This window comes from Triturus cristatus, chromosome 2_1 (genome assembly GCF_964204655.1).
Source record: "Triturus cristatus chromosome 2_1, aTriCri1.1, whole genome shotgun sequence".
Taxonomy (NCBI): Eukaryota; Metazoa; Chordata; class Amphibia; order Caudata; family Salamandridae; genus Triturus; species Triturus cristatus.
In genome coordinates this window covers 740,103,436-740,113,261 of record NC_140581.1, presented here as the reverse complement: position 1 = coordinate 740,113,261, position 9,826 = coordinate 740,103,436, and positions in this window count along the sequence as shown.

Below are 9,826 nucleotides of genomic sequence, written 5' to 3'. Positions count from 1 at the left end.
TGAGAATTATTAAGAATTTAAGGAGGAAAATGTACAAAATGAAACCACCTCTCAGAACTACCGTACTTGAAGCATTAAATACATGGGAACACATGGAACATCAAAAAGAGAAAGAGAAGTTTCAAGGGAGGTAAAGGAGAACTATGGATCATTACACAGATGGGATGCACAGCAAAAAAGGTGGAGAGCAGACATTGTACATGGTACAAGATTATACCTTGTGTTAGAAATTGAAGGAGATACCAAGGTAAGGAGAAAAGAGACAAAGAAAAGAATGCCATAGGGAAACAAGGAGAATAGAGTGACATAGACAATGAACTTTTAAATAATTTATTGATTAATTGTCCACCATCTTACAATGAGATTCAGAGTGAGGGTTTGATAAATGCTAGTACAGATGAGATTTCGAATGCACCTTTAATTCATGACATGCCTAAAGAACCTACACTTGTTACTCCTGAAAAAGGGAGGACAGAATTTACGCCTCCAATAAATCTGATTGACTCAAATGCCCCAGACACTTTAACAGTTCCCGTTAATATTGGAAAATGATGCAGGGTGTAAACGGTTTACAGCAACAGAATTTCAGCCGCAAAGTGGCGGTTTTGGTATCCCAGTAGATCCAAAAACTGGTGCTGATGCGTCTCTTTTGAAGAAATTGAATCCATGTTATGCTTGTGGAAAATTTGGGCATTGGAAACGCGAGTGTAAGTCAATTGTGAACAATGTAGGGAATCAGATGCAGAATGTAGAATATGCACAGTCTCAAGGAAAATCATGACACAGACTCAACAGGCACAAGATCAGGGAATGCAGAATCCTAATGTATCTCAGTCATTGCAAATTCCCCAAGCTCTGATGCCTCAACAGATTTTACAGGTGCAAAAGTATAATGTAAATCAGAATCAGCAGTTTCCTGAACCAGAATTTATTACAACAGTATTTGATTGAATTAGATGATTTTGACTGGGACTCGTCAGCCTGACGGTGCCTGCGTGGGTAGGAGGACTGCATACTTGGTGCAGCCTTAGAGGTAGACCAGAGTGGCCCCTATGTGGATGGGAATCATGTCTCATTTCTTGGCAACACTGGTGTTCCTAACTTACCCCTCTCGGGAGAAAGTATCCAAGTTGTAGGGGTCACAAACAAAAAGTTGTGCACTCCAATTTCAGAACCTGTCTCAGGTAAAGTAGGATCCTTTTAGGATCAACATCGATTTGTGGTGTGAGAATCTGCTTGGACGCGCCTTACTGTGCAGGTTGAATTGTTCTATTTACTGCACACCAAGAGGTATTGAGTTTCAGATAAATGATGAAGATGTTGTTTTTAAACTTTCCCAACAGAAATCTGATCTGGGAATGTATTTTCTCCTGATGAGTGAGGATTTGCCCATTGAATTGAGAGACACCATGTTACCTGAAGTCTTGGACTTTACAGGTAAGGATATCGGACTAATCGAAGGTGTGAACCAGTTTGAATCACTGTTAAACCAAATGCAGAATTTCCAAGAATCCAACAATACTATTTGACTCCAGATACTATTGCGAAATTACTCCTGTGATCGATTCCATGATTGAGTAAGGGATTTTAAAGGAGTTAATGGGAAGTCCATGTAACTCTCTCAATATAGTCTTACAGAAGCCGAATGGCATGTATCGTATTGTGCAGGATTTACGTGAGGTGAATTTGATTGTTGTTCCATGTTGTCCTGTGGTAACAAATTCAGCTTTGATATTGTTCCCAATTCCGTGTGAAGATGAATGATTTTCTGTTATCGACTTATGTCAGGCATTTTTCTCAATTCCATTGCATGAGGATAGCCAGTATCTCTTTGCTTTCCATTTTGGCAGTCGTGTTTTGGCTTGGTGCCAGTCCCAAAAAGGGTATACGGAAAGCCCCCCAATCTTTAAATAGATGCTTAAAAAGAATCAGGAGTCTTTGGTAATGCCAAATCATTCAGTGCTAGTGCAGTACATTGATGACCTACCCAAAAAAGCTTGCAGGATTGATAGTATTGCACTTCTGAATCACCTGGCAGAGAATGAACATAAAGTATGCCTGACCAAGTTACAGTTTTGCAGAACAGAAGTCTTGTACTTAGGACATTACATTGGGAAAGGAGCGAGTAAAAAGTGTCACAGGAAAAGATTGCAATGATTCTTAACATGAATCCACTGACTACCCAAAAGGAAGTTTGCATGTTCTTAGGAATAGTGGGCTATTGTCGGCAGTGGATTCCAAACTTTTCATTGACAGCTCAAACTCTTCAGAGGTTGACACACAAAGACATGTATGATCTGGCACCTTGGGATGGCAGTTGTATGACACCTTACACTGTGCTGCGAGAATGCCTTTGTAGGGCACCAGCATTAGGAATGCCTGATTACAATAAATGCTTTGTGTTGTTTCGCAGTGGAAGGGAAGGCTGCACTTTTTCAGTGTTGACATAGATGCATGAAAGCAAACGCAGGCCATTTGCCTATTTTTCAATGACTCTTGACCCTGTTGAAGCTGCATTGCCTGGGTGCTTGAAAGCGGTTGCATCTGCATGTGTGAGTCTTGAACAGTGTGGAAGTATAGTCGTGGGACATCCACTGAATGTATTTGTACCTCATTCACTGAAGATACTCGTACACAGTTTCTGACAAATAGTCCTTTGACTAAGTATGAACAGTTCTTGCTTGTTACAGATCATGTGACGCTAAAAAGCTGCATGATTTTGAACTCAGCTACTCTGGAAATGATAACGTGACTGATGAAGTTAAACATGATTGCTTGGATGTGACAAAATTGGATCACTGACAAAATATCGAGAAGGAGAATATCGACCTACCAAAATATCGAGGAAAAAATATAGAATGCCAAAATATCGAATCCCTATCTACAAACAGGTAAGTACAAAAATATAGAATCCAAAATATCGTTGTAAACAATATAGTTGGTCAAAATATCGAATTTTTTAAATGTCTTAAAAGTAATGTAAAATTAATGAAATAATACATATAATTAACTAAAACATACTTAAAAATACTTAAATAACTTTAAAATTAATAAATAATTAATGTAAGTTAAAAAAACAAAAGAATTTAATACATATATATTAACGTAATATTATTTTTAAATGTTCAATATTTTTTGCGTAGGATAGCGGGCGGGTAAAATTTACTATTACCACTCCAGTAAGTGCAATAGTAGGGAAAGCGTTGTATAGCGGGAGGGTAAAAATTACTATTCCCACTCCAGAGAGTGCAACAGTAGGGAAAGCGTTGGATAGCGGGAGGATAAAAATTACTATTCCCACTCCAGAGAGTGCAATAATAGGGAAAGTATTGGATAGCGTAGGGGTACAAATTACTATTCCCACTCCAGAGAGTGCACCAGTAGGGAAAACGTTGGATAGCGGGAGGGTACAATTTACTATTCCCACTCCATTGAGCGCAACAGTAGGGAAAGCGTTGGATAGCGTAGGGGTAAAAATTACTATTCCCACTCCAAAGAGTGCAACAGTAGGGAAAGCATTGGATAGAGTAGGGGTAAAAATCACTATTCCCACTCCAGTGAGTGCAACAGTAGGGAAAGCGTTGGATAGCGTAGCTGTAAAAATTAATATTCCCACTCCAGAGAGTGCAACAGTAGGTAAAGCGTTGGATAGCGTAGGGGTAAAAATTACTATTCCCACTCCAGAGAGTGCTACAGTAGGGAAAGCGTTGGATAGCGGGAGGGCAAAATTTACTATTCCCACTCCAGTGAGTGCAACAGTAGGGAAAACATCAGATGGCGTAGGGGTAAAAATTACTATTCCCACTCCAAAGAGTGCAACAGTAGGGAAAGCGTTGGATAGCGTAGGGGTAAAAATTACTATTCCCACTCCGGAGAGTGCAACAGTAGGGAAAGCGTTGGATAGCGGGAGGGTAAAATTTACTATTCCCACTCAAGAGAGTGCAACAGTAGGGAAAGCGTTGGATAGCGGGAGGGTAACATTTACTATTCCCACTCCAGTGAGTGCAACAGTAGGGAAAGCATTGGATAGCATAGGGGTAAAAATTACTATTCCCACTCCAGTGAGTGCAAGAGTAGGGAAAATAATAATTTAATATTTTATTAAAAATAAATGAATTATTAATACCCCCCAAAAAATATTAAAAGTAATTACCAATCACACAATATTTAATTATTCATTAAATATAAATAACACTATTTTTTTTATTAATTACCTATTAATAATTAATTAACAACCAGTTACTTTTCAATAACTACAATTAATAAATACAAATAATACCAATTAATCATTAATTAATAATAAATTAATTACCAATACACAAAAATTATTTCAATCATTATTATTTACAATTAAATTTCTTCCCACCATATTCCCCTATAAACCCACAACCCGCTACAAATAATAAATTAATACAATTAACATAATTATCAATTAAACAATTAATACAAATTAATTACCAATTAATACAAATTATTTACCAATTAATAATTAATCAACAACCAATTAATTTTCAATACCAATTAATAATTACTTAATAACAATTAAATTACTTCCCACCCTATTCCCCTATAAACCCACAACCCGCTACAGAAGTAAAACGCAAAATTAAATTAAAAATAATTAATAATGCCTAAAAATTATTATTTAATGTACTATAATTAAATTACTTCCCACCCTAATCCCCTATAAACCCACAACCCGCTACGGAATTAAATTACACAAAAATTAAACAACATAAAATTCATTACTTTAAAAATATTCAAACATACATTCCAAAATTAATACATACTTTTAACACATATACTAACACTTAAAACACTATAAAAAAATCGATATTTTTAACAACTATATTATGACTGTCGATATTACTTACTTCTGTATTATGTAAATCAATATTTCTTACCTGAGTTTCGATATTCTTCACCACTATCTTTTGGCAATTGGATATTCTGTCCATTCTATATTAAAAACTCGATATTCTGTCCAGTCGATATTTTTTTTCTCGATATTATGATTGTTTACCGACTAAATTATATACCAAACCGTGTCCTGATATTTTGGACGAACCAATGCCTGAATCTGATCATGTGTTCCTTGCTGATGGATCCTGTTTGAGACACAATGAAGGGAATCTGAAAGCTGCTTTCACTGTATGTACAGTTGGAGGTGTTGTAGAAGGATCGTGGTTGCAAGGAGTGTATTCTACCCAGGTCGCAGAACTTACCGCCTTCACACAAGCTTGCAGCATTTCAGAGCAACTCAGAGTTATAATTTACACTGATAGTCAGTACGGCTTTGGAGTCGTACATGACCTTGGCCAATTGTGGTCACAGTGTGGGTTTCCTGACATCCTCTGGTTCGCCAATACAAAACGGAGAGTGTGTGAAAAACCTTTTGTAGACCCTACATTTGCCTGCCCATATTGCATTTGTGAAGTGTGTTGCTCATAGGCAGGACACTAACTATTTCACCATTGGAAATCGATATGCCAATGAAATGGAGAAGTATTGTGCATTAAATGGGCATACTTTTTTTTAATTTTTATCATTTTTATTATTTTTTGAAAGAACTACAAAATATTCAGCAGGTATATCTCACAGAATATCCTTCCATTACAATAAGAAATAGTTACAATTAGTAAGGATACAGAGTTTGCACCACTACATTTCTTCTTCATGGCCCTTATGTTACTTTATATCCCCCACTTTAGGTGTGTACCGAGTTCCTCATATGTTCATGAGTGTGAAATAGTAAGCCCTCCGCAGTAGTATAGCTTTGTGTGGATTATATTGCATCTGTTTCCTCCTCCTCCAGTTCCCGGTTATAATAACTCAGCCATGGCTGCCAGAATTTCCGGACCTTTCTCTTGCACCCCCTTGCTTTATATACCGTTTATTCTGCACCCATGTACATTTCCATACCTGTCTGCCGCTCTTTCATGGTGGGGAGTTCTGCTCTTCCCCTGTATCTGGCTATATCTCACTTTGCCACTACAAGTCCTAAGTTACTTAGTAAAAGCTTATATCTAGGAATGTCAACATCTGTGTGAATGCCTAAAAGAACATGCTTGGGTCCATCGGGGTTTGTGTATGTAGCGTGCTATTCAGTTCTTGTACTATCCCTGACCAATATCTATGTATTGGTTGGCACTCCCATAAAGTGTGTATGAAAGATTCATGCTCTGTTTTACACCGCAGGCAATCTAGCGTCTCTGCTCTGCCCATTGTGTGTAATCTTGCCCTGTAGTAGTACACCCTGTGCAGTATTTTAAACTGTGCCAGTCATAGCCTGAGCTTGATCGCCACTTCACTAGGGAGCATTAGGGCAGTCTCCCAGTCTATGTCCTCCAGTGTACCTACTAGATCCTCCCATTTGCCTCTGAGTGTTAGTAAGTTATCAGGCATCTTATTTGTGAGGGTTTTATAGGTCCAAGAGACTGCTTTCGCTAGTATCTCTTCCTGTAGCAGCCGACCTTCTAGTGGGGCATATTCAGGAATCTCTGCAATATCAGGTTTTTGCGTATGCCAGGCATGTCGGAGTTGAATGTGTTTATAGTGTTGCTTATCTGTTAGATTGTATTCCGTTTGGAGATCTGCAAAGGTTATCAGATTAACCTGTCGTATTATATCCCCCAGAGCGGTAATCCCGATAGTACCCCATCCTTTGAACCCCTAGAGTTACACAAGTTCAGGCAGTCGTTTACCCTCCCGTTGGGGTGTAGACCTGGTTAGTCTTTTCCCCCATTTCATCTGCCTTTCAGGTTCTTTCCATACCTCAATAACCCTCTGAGTTGCTGGCAGCAGGCTCCTCACTCCTCACTACAGTTGTGCCCAAAGCCTAACTTCGCAAGCACCAGTCTCATAAACAGCCAGTGAACCATATCAAAGGCCTTTTCGGCATCAAGTGACAGAAGTATTTGGGGACCTTTCTCTCTTTTGCCGCATCGAGCCAGTTTGCCAGCTTACCAAGGTTAAGGGATGTGGCCCGCTTGGGCATAAAGTCCAACTGGTCTCTATGCACCAGAGATGTGATGACCGCCAGTAGCTGCATGGCTAGTGTGGTGGCTAGCACCTTGGTTTCAACATTTAGGAGTGAAATTGGGCGGTAGGAGCCACAGTGTTCTGAGGGCTTGCCCGGTTTTGGTATGACCACCGCCGTGGCCTGACATAAGTCTGGGTGCAGCGACCTCTCAACTTTTGCCGCTAAAAACATATTGAGTAGGCGGGGAGCAAGTATGTAAATGCTTCGTTTAAAGAATTCCCCTGGTAACCCGTTGAGGCCTGGGGTCTTCCCTGATTTTTGTTTAGCTATGACGGCATGAACCTCTTCTAAGGTGAGCTCTGCCTCCAGGGCCTCCACTTCCTCGCTCTGTAGGGTGGGAATGTCTGTTGCTCCAAGATAATCATCTATGTTATTCTCAGCCATCATCGGCCGAGCCTCATAAAGACTAGTATAGCAATGCGCAAATGTTGTCGCAATTGCGGGTGCCGCTGTATGTCGTGCTCCCGCCTCCTCTATCTGATTTACCCAGTTTGCTTCCCTTTCCTTCCGGCTTAACCAAGCTAAGAGTTTCCAAAGGTCCGTCAGTCCCATTGATCTCACAAACTCCGCCAGTGGGTAGGCATATTGGCACTGCTTGTTGCATGTGATCTATCTAAGGTTGGATTCACCACATCGTTATAGTCTCCCCCTATAATGTGAATTGAGGAGTCTGAGTCTAATACTATCTTGGCAACTGCGTTTAGCGTCTGGGGCTGCGGTCATGGCAGGGCATAGACACTGACCAGCGTAATCTCTCGTCATCCCCACGTGCCCCGGACCGCTACATACGTTCCGCTAGAGTCTAGCCAGGTCTTAGCTACATGGAAGGGCTGGACTTTCTTAATGATGACGGCCACTCCACGAGCGCCGTGTGAAAATCCAGCATGCACCAGCATGATGTAGGCCCCCCTCCCTATAAACACACATTGGGTACCTCGAAGATAAGTTTCCTGTAGGAGGACCATGTCAGGCTTAGTTCTCTTAATGTATCTATTTACTAGTACCCTCTTAATCTTGTTACCCAATCCATTGACATTCCATGTCAACATGGTATATGGTGCATCATGCATTACGTTTGTGATTTATGTGCCGTGGCCTGACATAAGTCTGGGTGCAGCGACCTCTCAACTTTTGCCGCTAAAAACATATTGAGTAGGCGGGGAGCAAGTATGTAAATGCTTCGTTTAAAGAATTCCCCTGGTAACCCGTTGAGGCCTGGGGTCTTCCCTGATTTTTGCTTAGCTATGATGGCATGAACCTCTTCTAAGGTGAGCTCTGCCTCCAGGGCCTCCACTTCCTCGCTCTGTAGGGTGGGAATGTCTGTTGCTCCAAGATAATCATCTATGTTATTCTCAGCCATCATCGGCCGAGCCTCATAAAGACTAGTATAGTAATGCGCAAATGCTGTCGCAATTGCGGGTGCCGCTGTATGTTGTGCTCCCACCTCCTCTATCTGATTTACCCAGTTTGCTTCCCTTTCCTTCCGGCTTAACCAAGCTAAGAGTTTCCAAAGGTCCGTCAGTCCCATTGATCTCACAAACTCCGCCAGTGGGTAGGCATATTGGCACTGCTTGTTGCATGTGATCTATCTAAGGTTGGATTCACCACATTGTTATAGTCTCCCCCTATAATGTGAATTGAGGAGTCTGTGTCTAATACTATCTTGGCAACTGCGTTTAGTGTCTGGGTCTGCAGTCGTGGCAGGGCACAGACACTGACCAGCGTAATCTCTCGTCATCCCCACGTGCCCCGGACCGCTACATACGTTCCGCTAGAGTCTAGCCAGGTCTTAGCTACATGGAAGGGCTGGACTTTCTTAATGATGACGGCCACTCCACGAGCGACGTGTGAAAATCCAGCATGCACCAGCATGATGTAGGCCCCCCTCCCTATAAACACACATTGGGTACCTCGAAAATAAGTTTCCTGTAGGAGGACCATGTCAGGCTTAGTTCTCTTAATGTATCTATTTACTAGTACCCTCTTAATCTTGTTACCCAATCCATTGACATTCCATGTCAACATGGTATATGGTGCATCATGCATTACGTTTGTGATTTATGTGCTTCACAAGAGGAGTAGTACAAAAAGTGGAAGTATTGTCTTCCCCTGCCAACCCCCATCCCACCGTTTCCGGCCATGTATCCTGAAATGCCCTGCTGCATACTGAATTGAGAATGTATAGAGTCTGAAAAACTCCCAACATCCCCCCATCCCTAGTCCCCCCCACTCCACTTCCTCCCACACCCTGCGCCTACCCGGCTAAAAGTCAACATGACAACTAAGCGTATTTGCCATTCGAGAAGTCTGTCAATCCCACTCGTCAACCCCCACCCACCCCTAGATAATATTTAAATCAATAAAGGATATAGTCTTTTTCAACAACAAAAGATGTTTCACACAGTATCTTCTGAGCACAAGCAAGTCCAAGAGGGGGCCTCTTTGCATGCGACCCATCTCCAATCTGCTCCTGTGGCAGGCCCATTTTTCAGTCCTCTTCGCCACCTTTTTCTTGCTGCAGTTGGTGGACGTTGTTGGACCTCTGCATCTCTGTTCCCGGCTCTTCTGCATGTTTGATAGCTTTTAGGAGCGGGTGATCGCTGTCTGTGTCCCCTTGGGAATCTTTGTCAGAGTGGTTCGTGTGGGTACTTTCTCCTTGGTTCGAGTCTCTGTTGATGACTCGGGCCTGACTTGATTCTTCGTCGGAGGCTGCTCTCCTCCTCCGATATGGGTCTGTGTACTCCCTATAGGCTTCTTAGGTCTTCCAGTAAGCCGCCTCTTAAG